The following is a 15,435-nucleotide window of genomic DNA, read 5'->3' as shown; positions in this document are numbered from 1 at the left end:
GACTTAAGGGTCCCCCATATTAAGCACAACCAGCACCAGGCTTTTCAGAACCAGTCCTGGTTGCCAAAATACGGGGGACAAATGATGTAGGGGTCCCCCATATTCAGCGTAACCAGCACTGGGCTTTGAGCTGGTCCTGGAAATACAGGGGAAAAACATGCGTAGGGTCCCCAAGTATTTACCAGAACCAGCACTGGAATTTTTGTAGTGGGGGGTTAATGCCACAGCCAGGAAAGCCCTTCCACTGGGCTCCCCGGCCGAAGCATCAACCCTGACTGCTAGTCAGCCCAGGATGGGTATTCCTGGGGACTCCCCCCAATAAAGCGGTCCCCCTCTCCAGAGCACCCCAAGCCCAGGCTGGTGGGTGCCGAGTTGATTATGTAATGTTTAGTGCATAATAAAGACCTAATTTATTGCCTTTTGCAGAAGCACTACAGGCCCCAGCAAGCCTTCCCCACATGCTGGTACTTGGAGAACCACAAGTACCAACAAGCAAGGCATAAAGCGCTCTGCTGATAGCTATAGTACTTCTGTAAAAGAAATTTATAGAAAAAACACAGACACTGATTGTTTTAAATTTTAATTTTAAGGTACCATCACCTGTGGGACAGCAGCCTTTAAGCTCTTTTTCATGGCTGCAGCTTCCCCCAGGGCTTCTCCGGCGTCATCACCTGGAGGGCACCGGCTGTTAAGCTCTTTTTCATGGCCGCCACCCATCCAGGACTTCCCTGGCATCTTCTTTCTTTGGCAGGTCTTCTCTGCTACCAAAGGGCTCCCCTGGCTATGGCATTAGCCCCCTCTAGAAAGGGTCCAGTGCTGGTTCAGGTAAATATAGCAGGACCCTACCCATTTTCCACCCCCAGTATTTACAGAACCAGAACCGACTCAGAGCCCTGTGCTGGTTATGCTGAATATGAGGGACCCCTTCATCATTTGTCCCCTGTACTTTGGCAACCAGGACTGGATCTGGAAAAGCATGGTGCTGGTTGTGCTTAATATGGAGGACCCCTACATTGTTTGTCCCCTGTATTGATTAGCACAACCAGTAGTGGGTTTCCAAAGCCAGGTGCTGGTTGTTTTTTTTTTTTTTGGAGGAGGGGAAGGGGGCATGCCATATTTTTTTTTACATAGGTTTTCTTTTTTCTTTTTAAACAAAGAAGCACAGACAGGTCTCACGGATCCCATCTGTGCTTCTGTGTTTGTTTATTTATACACAAATGCAGGTATCATGGATCTTTCAGACCTGAGCCTGCATCTGTCTGCTGCTAGCTCCGCCAGGTCCTGCCGCATGCACCACTGCAGCCCGTACTGCCGCTGCACTTCTGCCACTAATACCCGCTACCGTCCCTGGGTCCCAACCGCAGCTAACAACGGCTACTCCACCTCCCCCGAGTCCAGGCTGCAGCTAGCGGCCACTTTCTTCCCCCGAGCCCACCGCCTGCACTGGCCAGCCATCTTGGTGCACCCAAGTGAAGCCACAGGGAGTACACCTGCTGGAGGCTCCTACTAAGGCTGCGGAACAAGTTGAAACTCCCTATCTCTACAATGGCGGATTCGTGAGGTAATACGATAACTTTCTCATTTACCTAAACCCCAAAAGCACCTACTCTGAAACTAAAGCTGTTTAATAAAACAAACCCAAGTCTAAATTCACCCCCTACCCTGAGTTATGCCTTTCCAAAAATTCCCCATTGAGAATAGCAGAAAAGTGGTCCTAATTAAGAGTGTCAGAAAAAACTGACATTTGGGAATTTAGGTCACTTCAAAATCCCTATTTTTATGTTTTTGCCCTGAAATTTTGAATGCAGCACCGAGCGACAGTTCTACCCGCCCATGCCAAATTTCAGCACAGTACCTCCAATAGCTTTTGAGGTGTAGCCCCTTAAACACCATGCCCTCCCTCGGTTCCATTTTTTAAAATTCAGCCTTAATATAAGGGCATGACTATGCCCTTATAATATACATAGTGACATGGAAACTTATACACAGACAGATATATACAGTTACAAAGACATATATAGGTACATAGAACATATATAGTTACACAGACACATGTATGCAGTTACAGACAGATATAGTTACAGTGATACATACAGTATATACAGACACATTTATATATATATACAGTAACTCAGACATATATTGTTACAGACACATAACTACAGTTACACAGATACATATAAACAGTTACATAGATACATATATATAAATACACCAGTTTGTGGAGGGTAGCCTCCACTCTTCTGATTCTGCTGCCCTCAGCCAGACTGCTGCTGCATAATCACACTCAGGTGAAGGTTTAGCATGTGTTCCTGGCATACCTTTACTCAGTCTGTCTCAGTCTCTGGTCTATGACTACCTGTACAATTACCTGCCTCAGGTTACTATACTGCCCGTTGCTACTCCAGCTTAACTCTCTGCGGCCACCTTGTTTCTTACTTAAGCTCCTACTATCTTGAGTTTAAGTCTTGGGGGGCATCTAAGTACTTGTGAGAATATAAATCTCTATGGGAATGGCAGCTGCTATAGGTGAAGACCTCTAGCTTGATTCTAGGAGTTCATGTGGTTTCCTAGGTGAGCCCTAACAGTATGAATGTATAGCAGTAACATATTATCACACCTCTGCAGGTCTAGAACAAGGGTCCAGCCTGGGAGTTACCAGTAATTAATAAAAATTAATTACCTGTCCTGTGTCTTCTACTCTTGTGCTTCTCATTCAGGTCCAAGCTTTGCTCCTGTGGTGTCAGCAGAGGCAGGTGACTCAACTTGTTTCTTTAGTATATGTTTTGTGGTAAAGATGACCTCACAGTTGTCCCAAGTAGACGTTTGGACTGAAGGTGACCTTCTAATAGTCCAGCAATGTAGTATTCTTGGCTGTTGACCTCACATTTTGTTTCATGGAGAAGGCCCACCTGGAAAAAGTTAGAGGTGTGATAATATGTTCCTGCTATATACTATACATGCACATATACAGGAAGTTTTGCCTAAGTAAAAATGTGCATACCTAACATAAAAATTTTACTTCACCCTATCTTGAGTAACCATTTTGTGGTAAAGACAACTTCACAGTTGTCCTAAGGTGAAATTACGGGTGAATAATCCATAAATGAATATTGCTGGGCTGTTGACCTCACATATTAATGGATGGAATGGTCCCACTTGGAGAAACCTAGAGTTTTAATAATGTTCCTGCGATGCAGTAAAATGCATATATATCACATTACACCTCTCTCTGTTTGCAGGTTGATTTAATACCGATACTGGAAGTAGACAAAATAGATTTTGTACTATAAGATTGGGGACAAACCGCCAAATCACAAATAGCCACATTTCCCACCTCAATCCACAAGTGTCTTTAAACACCCACAGGTCTCATGGTTGGGAAATGTGAGTGCAATGCTGTTTAGTACTTTGACACCCAAGCCCAATATCTACATAAAAACAGGGAGAGTGAACCCATTAAATATCCTGCACAGAAAAAAAGAGACAGAAAGGAACTAATGACACTAAAAAATAAAGGCAAATCACTGCTGCCCACTAGAAAAAAACATGGTATTTCAAAAAAAGAAAGCTACACACACATATGTAATTATACAGACATATACACAGACACAAATATACAGTTACAGAAACCTATATACACATACACATTTGTACAGTTACACAGAAACAAATATAGGTACCCAGACATACAGTATATACAGTTACATAAAAACATGTACAAACACATATACAGTTACACAAAAACATATACAGACAGATATATACAGTTACACAGACACATATATACTGTAGGTACACAGAAACATTTATCCAGTGACAGGCACATACACAGATATATATATATACTGTATATATATATAATCCTTAGACAAAAAACCTTACTGTTTCACATGTCCCATTAAGGCTTCCTAGATATGATCTGAAATTTCACAAAACCTATTGAATTTGTGCCACTCAAACTAAAAAAAAGGAATGACATTCCGATCACCTTAATAGAAGTGTTCCTTGCACAAAAAAAACATGGTATGCCATCACACCCTGTGGTTAACTGCAGATTCAGCACACTCACAGAGTGAAATTGCTGTCACTCACAAAATGGTGGAGCTGCTAATTCACAAAATTGTGTGCTCATTGGAATACACACATGCAGTCTATGCAGCGAATTTAGACTTGGGGTTTGTTTTATTAGGTAGCTATTGTTCAGGGTATGCCCCCCCCCAAAAAACAACAACTAGTACTTGGCTTTGGAGACCCAGTACTGGTTGTGCTAAATACAGGGGACAAACGACTTAAGGGTCCCCCATATTAAGCACAACCAGCACCAGGCTTTTCAGAACCAGTCCTGGTTGCCAAAATATGGGGGACAAATGATGTAGGGGTCCCCCATATTCAGCGTAACCAGCACTGGGCTTTGAGCTGGTCCTGGAAATACAGGGGAAAAACATGCGTAGGGTCCCCAAGTATTTACCAGAACCAGCACTGGAATTTTTGTAGTGGGGGGTTAATGCCACAGCCAGGAAAGCCCTTCCACTGGGCTCCCCGGCCGAAGCATCAACCCTGACTGCTAGTCAGCCCAGGATGGGTATTCCTGGGGACTCCCCCCAATAAAGCGGTCCCCCTCTCCAGAGCACCCCAAGCCCAGGCTGGTGGGTGCCGAGTTGATTATGTAATGTTTAGTGCATAATAAAGACCTAATTTATTGCCTTTTGCAGAAGCACTACAGGCCCCAGCAAGCCTTCCCCACATGCTGGTACTTGGAGAACCACAAGTACCAACAAGCAAGGCATAAAGCGCTCTGCTGATAGCTATAGTACTTCTGTAAAAGAAATTTATAGAAAAAACACAGACACTGATTGTTTAAAATTTTAATTTTAAGGTACCATCACCTGTGGGACAGCAGCCTTTAAGCTCTTTTTCATGGCTGCAGCTTCCCCAAGGGCTTCTCCGGCGTCATCACCTGGAGGGCACCGGCTGTTAAGCTCTTTTTCATGGCCGCCACCCATCCAGGACTTCCCTGGCATCTTCTTTCTTTGGCAGGTCTTCTCTGCTACCAAAGGGCTCCCCTGGCTATGGCATTAGCCCCCTCTAGAAAGGGTCCAGTGCTGGTTCAGGTAAATATAGCAGGACCCTACCCATTTTCCACCCCCAGTATTTACAGAACCAGAACTGACTCAGAGCCCTGTGCTGGTTACGCTGAATATGAGGGACCCCTTCATCATTTGTCCCCTGTACTTTGGCAACCAGGACTGGATCTGGAAAAGCATGGTGCTGGTTGTGCTTAATATGGAGGACCCCTACATTGTTTGTCCCCTGTATTGATTAGCACAACCAGTAGTGGGTTTCCAAAGCCAGGTGCTGGTTGTTTTTTTTTTTTTTGGAGGAGGGGAAGGGGGCATGCCATATTTTTTTTTACATAGGTTTTCTTTTTTCTTTTTAAACAAAGAAGCACAGACAGGTCTCACGGATCCCATCTGTGCTTCTGTGTTTGTTTATTTATACACAAATGCAGGTATCATGGATCTTTCAGACCTGAGCCTGCATCTGTCTGCTGCTAGCTCCGCCAGGTCCTGCCGCATGCACCACTGCAGCCCGTACTGCCGCTGCACTTCTGCCACTAATACCCGCTACCGTCCCTGGGTCCCAACCGCAGCTAACAACGGCTACTCCACATCCCCCGAGTCCAGGCTGCAGCTAGCGGCCACTTTCTTCCCCCGAGCCCACCGCCTGCACTGGCCAGCCATCTTGGTGCACCCAAGTGAAGCCACAGGGAGTACACCTGCTGGAGGCTCCTACTAAGGCTGCGGAACAAGTTGAAACTCCCTATCTCTACAATGGCGGATTCGTGAGGTAATACGATAACTTTCTCATTTACCTAAACCCCAAAAGCACCTACTCTGAAACTAAAGCTGTTTAATAAAACAAACCCAAGTCTAAATTCACCCCCTACCCTGAGTTATGCCTTTCCAAAAATTCCCCATTGAGAATAGCAGAAAAGTGGTCCTAATTAAGAGTGTCAGAAAAAACTGACATTTGGGAATTTAGGTCACTTCAAAATCCCTATTTTTATGTTTTTGCCCTGAAATTTTGAATGCAGCACCGAGCGACAGTTCTACCCGCCCATGCCAAATTTCAGCACAGTACCTCCAATAGCTTTTGAGGTGTAGCCCCTTAAACACCATGCCCTCCCTCGGTTCCATTTTTTTAAATTCAGCCTTAATATAAGGGCTTGACTATGCCCTTATAATATACATAGTGACATGGAAACTTATACACAGACAGATATATACAGTTACAAAGACATATATAGGTACATAGAACATATATAGTTACACAGACACATGTATGCAGTTACAGACAGATATAGTTACAGTGATACATACAGTATATACAGACACATTTATATATATATACAGTAACTCAGACATATATTGTTACAGACACATAACTACAGTTACACAGATACATATAAACAGTTACATAGATACATATATATAAATACACCAGTTTGTGGAGGGTAGCCTCCACTCTTCTGATTCTGCTGCCCTCAGCCAGACTGCTGCTGCATAATCACACTCAGGTGAAGGTTTAGCATGTGTTCCTGGCATACCTTTACTCAGTCTGTCTCAGTCTCTGGTCTATGACTACCTGTACAATTACCTGCCTCAGGTTACTATACTGCCCGTTGCTACTCCAGCTTAACTCTCTGCGGCCACCTTGTTTCTTACTTAAGCTCCTACTATCTTGAGTTTAAGTCTTGGGGGGCATCTAAGTACTTGTGAGAATATAAATCTCTATGGGAATGGCAGCTGCTATAGGTGAAGACCTCTAGCTTGATTCTAGGAGTTCATGTGGTTTCCTAGGTGAGCCCTAACAGTATGAATGTATAGCAGTAACATATTATCACACCTCTGCAGGTCTAGAACAAGGGTCCAGCCTGGGAGTTACCAGTAATTAATAAAAATTAATTACCTGTCCTGTGTCTTCTACTCTTGTGCTTCTCATTCAGGTCCAAGCTTTGCTCCTGTGGTGTCAGCAGAGGCAGGTGACTCAACTTGTTTCTTTAGTATATGTTTTGTGGTAAAGATGACCTCACAGTTGTCCCAAGTAGACGTTTGGACTGAAGGTGACCTTCTAATAGTCCAGCAATGTAGTATTCTTGGCTGTTGACCTCACATTTTGTTTCATGGAGAAGGCCCACCTGGAAAAAGTTAGAGGTGTGATAATATGTTCCTGCTATACACTATACATGCACATATACAGGAAGTTTTGCCTAAGTAAAAATGTGCATACCTAACATAAAAATTTTACTTCACCCTATCTTGAGTAACCATTTTGTGGTAAAGACAACTTCACAGTTGTCCTAAGGTGAAATTACGGGTGAATAATCCATAAATGAATATTGCTGGGCTGTTGACCTCACATATTAATGGATGGAATGGTCCCACTTGGAGAAACCTAGAGTTTTAATAATGTTCCTGCGATGCAGTAAAATGCATATATATCACATTACACCTCTCTCTGTTTGCAGGTTGATTTAATACCGATACTGGAAGTAGACAAAATAGATTTTGTACTATAAGATTGGGGACAAACCGCCAAATCACAAATAGCCACATTTCCCACCTCAATCCACAAGTGTCTTTAAACACCCACAGGTCTCATGGTTGGGAAATGTGAGTGCAATGCTGTTTAGTACTTTGACACCCAAGCCCAATATCTACATAAAAACAGGGAGAGTGAACCCATTAAATATCCTGCACAGAAAAAAAGAGACAGAAAGGAACTAATGACACTAAAAAATAAAGGCAAATCACTGCTGACCACTAGAAAAAAACATGGTATTTCAAAAAAAGAAAGCTACACACACATATGTAATTATACAGACATATACACAGACACAAATATACAGTTACAGAAACCTATATACACATACACATTTGTACAGTTACACAGAAACAAATATAGGTACCCAGACATACAGTATATACAGTTACATAAAAACATGTACAAACACATATACAGTTACACAAAAACATATACAGACAGATATTTACAGTTACACAGACACATATATACTGTAGGTACACAGAAACATTTATCCAGTGACAGGCACATACACAGATATATATATATACTGTATATATATATATAATCCTTAGACAAAAAACCTTACTGTTTCACATGTCCCATTAAGGCTTCCTAGATATGATCTGAAATTTCACAAAACCTATTGAATTTGTGCCACTCAAACTAAAAAAAAGGAATGACATTCCGATCACCTTAATAGAAGTGTTCCTTGCACAAAAAAAACATGGTATGCCATCACACCCTGTGGTTAACTGCAGATTCAGCACACTCACAGAGTGAAATTGCTGTCACTCACAAAATGGTGGAGCTGCTAATTCACAAAATTGTGTGCTCATTGGAATACACACATGCAGTCTATGCAGCGAATTTAGACTTGGGGTTTGTTTTATTAGGTAGCTATTGTTCAGGGTATGCCCCCCCCAAAAAAACAACAACTAGTACTTGGCTTTGGAGACCCAGTACTGGTTGTGCTAAATACAGGGGACAAATGACTTAAGGGTCCCCCATATTAAGCACAACCAGCACCAGGCTTTTCAGAACCAGTCCTGGTTGCCAAAATACGGGGGACAAATGATGTAGGGGTCCCCCATATTCAGCGTAACCAGCACTGGGCTTTGAGCTGGTCCAGGAAATACAGGGGAAAAACATGCGTAGGGTCCCCAAGTATTTACCAGAACCAGCACTGGAATTTTTGTAGTGGGGGGTTAATGCCACAGCCAGGAAAGCCCTTCCACTGGGCTCCCCGGCCGAAGCATCAACCCTGACTGCTAGTCAGCCCAGGATGGGTATTCCTGGGGACTCCCCCCAATAAAGCGGTCCCCCTCTCCAGAGCACCCCAAGCCCAGGCTGTGGGTGCCGAGTTGATTATGTAATGTTTAGTGCATAATAAAGACCTAATTTATTGCCTTTTGCAGAAGCACTACAGGCCCCAGCAAGCCTTCCCCACATGCTGGTACTTGGAGAACCACAAGTACCAACAAGCAAGGCATAAAGCGCTCTGCTGATAGCTATAGTACTTCTGTAAAAGAAATTTATAGAAAAAACACAGACACTGATTGTTTTAAATTTTAATTTTAAGGTACCATCACCTGTGGGACAGCAGCCTTTAAGCTCTTTTTCATGGCTGCAGCTTCCCCCAGGGCTTCTCCGGCGTCATCACCTGGAGGGCACCGGCTGTTAAGCTCTTTTTCATGGCCGCCACCCATCCAGGACTTCCCTGGCATCTTCTTTCTTTGGCAGGTCTTCTCTGCTACCAAAGGGCTCCCCTGGCTATGGCATTAGCCCCCTCTAGAAAGGGTCCAGTGCTGGTTCAGGTAAATATAGCAGGACCCTACCCATTTTCCACCCCCAGTATTTACAGAACCAGAACCGACTCAGAGCCCTGTGCTGGTTACGCTGAATATGAGGGACCCCTTCATCATTTGTCCCCTGTACTTTGGCAACCAGGACTGGATCTGGAAAAGCATGGTGCTGGTTGTGCTTAATATGGAGGACCCCTACATTGTTTGTCCCCTGTATTGATTAGCTCAACCAGTAGTGGGTTTCCAAAGCCAGGTGCTGGTTGTTTTTTTTTTTTTTGGAGGAGGGGAAGGGGGCATGCCATATTTTTTTTTACATAGGTTTTCTTTTTTCTTTTTAAACAAAGAAGCACAGACAGGTCTCACGGATCCCATCTGTGCTTCTGTGTTTGTTTATTTATACACAAATGCAGGTATCATGGATCTTTCAGACCTGAGCCTGCATCTGTCTGCTGCTAGCTCCGCCAGGTCCTGCCGCATGCACCACTGCAGCCCGTACTGCCGCTGCACTTCTGCCACTAATACCCGCTACCGTCCCTGGGTCCCAACCGCAGCTAACAACGGCTACTCCACCTCCCCCGAGTCCAGGCTGCAGCTAGCGGCCACTTTCTTCCCCCGAGCCCACCGCCTGCACTGGCCAGCCATCTTGGTGCACCCAAGTGAAGCCACAGGGAGTACACCTGCTGGAGGCTCCTACTAAGGCTGCGGAACAAGTTGATACTCCCTATCTCTACAATGGCGGATTCGTGAGGTAATACGATAACTTTCTCATTTACCTAAACCCCAAAAGCACCTACTCTGAAACTAAAGCTGTTTAATAAAACAAACCCAAGTCTAAATTCACCCCCTACCCTGAGTTATGCCTTTCCAAAAATTCCCCATTGAGAATAGCAGAAAAGTGGTCCTAATTAAGAGTGTCAGAAAAAACTGACATTTGGGAATTTAGGTCACTTCAAAATCCCTATTTTTATGTTTTTGCCCTGAAATTTTGAATGCAGCACCGAGCGACAGTTCTACCCGCCCATGCCAAATTTCAGCACAGTACCTCCAATAGCTTTTGAGGTGTAGCCCCTTAAACACCATGCCCTCCCTCGGTTCCATTTTTTTAAATTCAGCCTTAATATAAGGGCATGACTATGCCCTTATAATATACATAGTGACATGGAAACTTATACACAGACAGATATATACAGTTACAAAGACATATATAGGTACATAGAACATATATAGTTACACAGACACATGTATGCAGTTACAGACAGATATAGTTACAGTGATACATACAGTATATACAGACACATTTATATATATATATACAGTAACTCAGACATATATTGTTACAGACACATAACTACAGTTACACAGATACATATAAACAGTTACATAGATACATATATATAAATACACCAGTTTGTGGAGGGTAGCCTCCACTCTTCTGATTCTGCTGCCCTCAGCCAGACTGCTGCTGCATAATCACACTCAGGTGAAGGTTTAGCATGTGTTCCTGGCATACCTTTACTCAGTCTGTCTCAGTCTCTGGTCTATGACTACCTGTACAATTACCTGCCTCAGGTTACTATACTGCCCGTTGCTACTCCAGCTTAACTCTCTGCGGCCACCTTGTTTCTTACTTAAGCTCCTACTATCTTGAGTTTAAGTCTTGGGGGGCATCTAAGTACTTGTGAGAATATAAATCTCTATGGGAATGGCAGCTGCTATAGGTGAAGACCTCTAGCTTGATTCTAGGAGTTCATGTGGTTTCCTAGGTGAGCCCTAACAGTATGAATGTATAGCAGTAACATATTATCACACCTCTGCAGGTCTAGAACAAGGGTCCAGCCTGGGAGTTACCAGTAATTAATAAAAATTAATTACCTGTCCTGTGTCTTCTACTCTTGTGCTTCTCATTCAGGTCCAAGCTTTGCTCCTGTGGTGTCAGCAGAGGCAGGTGACTCAACTTGTTTCTTTAGTATATGTTTTGTGGTAAAGATGACCTCACAGTTGTCCCAAGTAGACGTTTGGACTGAAGGTGACCTTCTAATAGTCCAGCAATGTAGTATTCTTGGCTGTTGACCTCACATTTTGTTTCATGGAGAAGGCCCACCTGGAAAAAGTTAGAGGTGTGATAATATGTTCCTGCTATACACTATACATGCACATATACAGGAAGTTTTGCCTAAGTAAAAATGTGCATACCTAACATAAAAATTTTACTTCACCCTATCTTGAGTAATCATTTTGTGGTAAAGACAACTTCACAGTTGTCCTAAGGTGAAATTACGGGTGAATAATCCATAAATGAATATTGCTGGGCTGTTGACCTCACATATTAATGGATGGAATGGTCCCACTTGGAGAAACCTAGAGTTTTAATAATGTTCCTGCGATGCAGTAAAATGCATATATATCACATTACACCTCTCTCTGTTTGCAGGTTGATTTAATACCGATACTGGAAGTAGACAAAATAGATTTTGTACTATAAGATTGGGGACAAACCGCCAAATCACAAATAGCCACATTTCCCACCTCAATCCACAAGTGTCTTTAAACACCCACAGGTCTCATGGTTGGGAAATGTGAGTGCAATGCTGTTTAGTACTTTGACACCCAAGCCCAATATCTACATAAAAACAGGGAGAGTGAACCCATTAAATATCCTGCACAGAAAAAAAGAGACAGAAAGGAACTAATGACACTAAAAAATAAAGGCAAATCACTGCTGCCCACTAGAAAAAAACATGGTATTTCAAAAAAAGAAAGCTACACACACATATGTAATTATACAGACATATACACAGACACAAATATACAGTTACAGAAACCTATATACACATACACATTTGTACAGTTACACAGAAACAAATATAGGTACCCAGACATACAGTATATACAGTTACATAAAAACATGTACAAACACATATACAGTTACACAAAAACATATACAGACAGATATTTACAGTTACACAGACACATATATACTGTAGGTACACAGAAACATTTATCCAGTGACAGGCACATACACAGATATATATATATACTGTATATATATATAATCCTTAGACAAAAAACCTTACTGTTTCACATGTCCCATTAAGGCTTCCTAGATATGATCTGAAATTTCACAAAACCTATTGAATTTGTGCCACTCAAACTAAAAAAAAGGAATGACATTCCGATCACCTTAATAGAAGTGTTCCTTGCACAAAAAAAACATGGTATGCCATCACACCCTGTGGTTAACTGCAGATTCAGCACACTCACAGAGTGAAATTGCTGTCACTCACAAAATGGTGGAGCTGCTAATTCACAAAATTGTGTGCTCATTGGAATACACACATGCAGTCTATGCAGCGAATTTAGACTTGGGGTTTGTTTTATTAGGTAGCTATTGTTCAGGGTATGCCCCCCCAAAAAAAACAACAACTAGTACTGGGCTTTGGAGACCCAGTACTGGTTGTGCTAAATACAGGGGACAAATGACTTAAGGGCCCCCCATATTAAGCACAACCAGCACCAGGCTTTTCAGAACCAGTCCTGGTTGCCAAAATACGGGGGACAAATGATGTAGGGGTCCCCCATATTCAGCGTAACCAGCACTGGGCTTTGAGCTGGTCCTGGAAATACAGGGGGAAAACATGCGTAGGGTCCCCAAGTATTTACCAGAACCAGCACCGGATTTTTTGTAGTGGGGGGTTAATGCCACAGCCAGGAAAGCCCTTCCACTGGGCTCCCCGGCCGAAGATTCAACCCTGACTGCTAGTCAACCCAGGATGGGTATTCCTGGGGACTCCCCCCAATAAAGCGGTCCCCCTCTCCAGAGCACCCCAAGCCCAGGCTGGTGGGTGCCGAGTTGATTATGTAATGTTTAGTGCATAATAAAGACCTAATTTATTGCCTTTTGCAGAAGCACTACAGGCCCCAGCAAGCCTTCCCCACATGCTGGTACTTGGAGAACCACAAGTACCAACAAGCAAGGCATAAAGCGCTCTGCTGATAGCTATAGTACTTCTGTAAAAGAAATTTATAGAAAAAACACAGACACTGATTGTTTTAAATTTTAATTTTAAGGTACCATCACCTGTGGGACAGCAGCCTTTAAGCTCTTTTTCATGGCTGCAGCTTCCCCCAGGGCTTCTCCGGCATCATCACCTGGAGGGCACCGGCTGTTAAGCTCTTTTTCATGGCCGCCACCCATCCAGGACTTCCCTGGCATCTTCTTTCTTTGGCAGGTCTTCTCTGCTACCAAAGGGCTCCCCTGGCTATGGCATTAGCCCCCTCTAGAAAGGGTCCAGTGCTGGTTCAGGTAAATATAGCAGGACCCTACCCATTTAACACCCCCAGTATTTACAGAACCAGAACCGACTCAGAGCCCTGTGCTGGTTACGCTGAATATGAGGGACCCCTTCATCATTTGTCCCCTGTACTTTGGCAACCAGGACTGGATCTGGAAAAGCATGGTGCTGGTTGTGCTTAATATGGAGGACCCCTACATTGTTTGTCCCCTGTATTGATTAGCACAACCAGTAGTGGGTTTCCAAAGCCAGGTGCTGGTTGTTTTTTTTTTTTTTGGAGGAGGGGAAGGGGGCATGCCATATTTTTTTTTACATAGGTTTTCTTTTTTCTTTTTAAACAAAGAAGCACAGACAGGTCTCACGGATCCCATCTGTGCTTCTGTGTTTGTTTATTTATACACAAATGCAGGTATCATGGATCTTTCAGACCTGAGCCTGCATCTGTCTGCTGCTAGCTCCGCCAGGTCCTGCCGCATGCACCACTGCAGCCCGTACTGCCGCTGCACTTCTGCCACTAATACCCGCTACCGTCCCTGGGTCCCAACCGCAGCTAACAACGGCTACTCCACCTCCCCCGAGTCCAGGCTGCAGCTAGCGGCCACTTTCTTCCCCCGAGCCCACCGCCCGCACTGGCCAGCCATCTTGGTGCACCCAAGTGAAGCCACAGGGAGTACACCTGCTGGAGGCTCCTACTAAGGCTGCGGAACAAGTTGAAACTCCCTATCTCTACAATGGCGGATTCGTGAGGTAATACGATAACTTTCTCATTTACCTAAACCCCAAAAGCACCTACTCTGAAACTAAAGCTGTTTAATAAAACAAACCCAAGTCTAAATTCACCCCCTACCCTGAGTTATGCCTTTCCGAAAATTCCCCATTGAGAATAGCAGAAAAGTGGTCCTAATTAAGAGTGTCAGAAAAAACTGACATTTGGGAATTTAGGTCACTTCAAAATCCCTATTTTTATGTTTTTGCCCTGAAATTTTGAATGCAGCACCGAGCGACAGTTCTACCCGCCCATGCCAAATTTCAGCACAGTACCTCCAATAGCTTTTGAGGTGTAGCCCCTTAAACACCATGCCCTCCCTCGGTTCCATTTTTTTAAATTCAGCCTTAATATAAGGGCATGACTATGCCCTTATAATATACATAGTGACATGGAAACTTATACACAGACAGATATATACAGTTACAAAGACATATATAGGTACATAGAACATATATAGTTACACAGACACATGTATGCAGTTACAGACAGATATAGTTACAGTGATACATACAGTATATACAGACACATTTATATATATATATACAGTAACTCAGACATATATTGTTACAGACACATAACTACAGTTACACAGATACATATAAACAGTTACATAGATACATATATATATAAATACACCAGTTTGTGGAGGGTAGCCTCCACTCTTCTGATTCTGCTGCCCTCAGCCAGACTGCTGCTGCATAATCACACTCAGGTGAAGGTTTAGCATGTGTTCCTGGCATACCTTTACTCAGTCTGTCTCAGTCTCTGGTCTATGACTACCTGTACAATTACCTGCCTCAGGTTACTATACTGCCCATTGCTACTGCAGCTTAACTCTCTGCGGCCACCTTGTTTCTTACTTAAGCTCCTACTATCTTGAGTTTAAGTCTTGGGGGGCATCTAAGTACTTGTGAGAATATAAATCTCTATGGGAATGGCAGCTGCTATAGGTGAAGACCTCTAGCTTGATTCTAGGAGTTCA

Source organism: Taudactylus pleione, unplaced genomic scaffold, assembly GCF_031769625.1.
Source record: "Taudactylus pleione unplaced genomic scaffold, aTauple2 ptg000032l, whole genome shotgun sequence".
Lineage (NCBI taxonomy): Eukaryota > Metazoa > Chordata > Amphibia > Anura > Myobatrachidae > Taudactylus > Taudactylus pleione.
The sequence above is the reverse complement of the archived record's forward strand: the minus strand, read 5'-3'. Positions refer to the sequence as shown.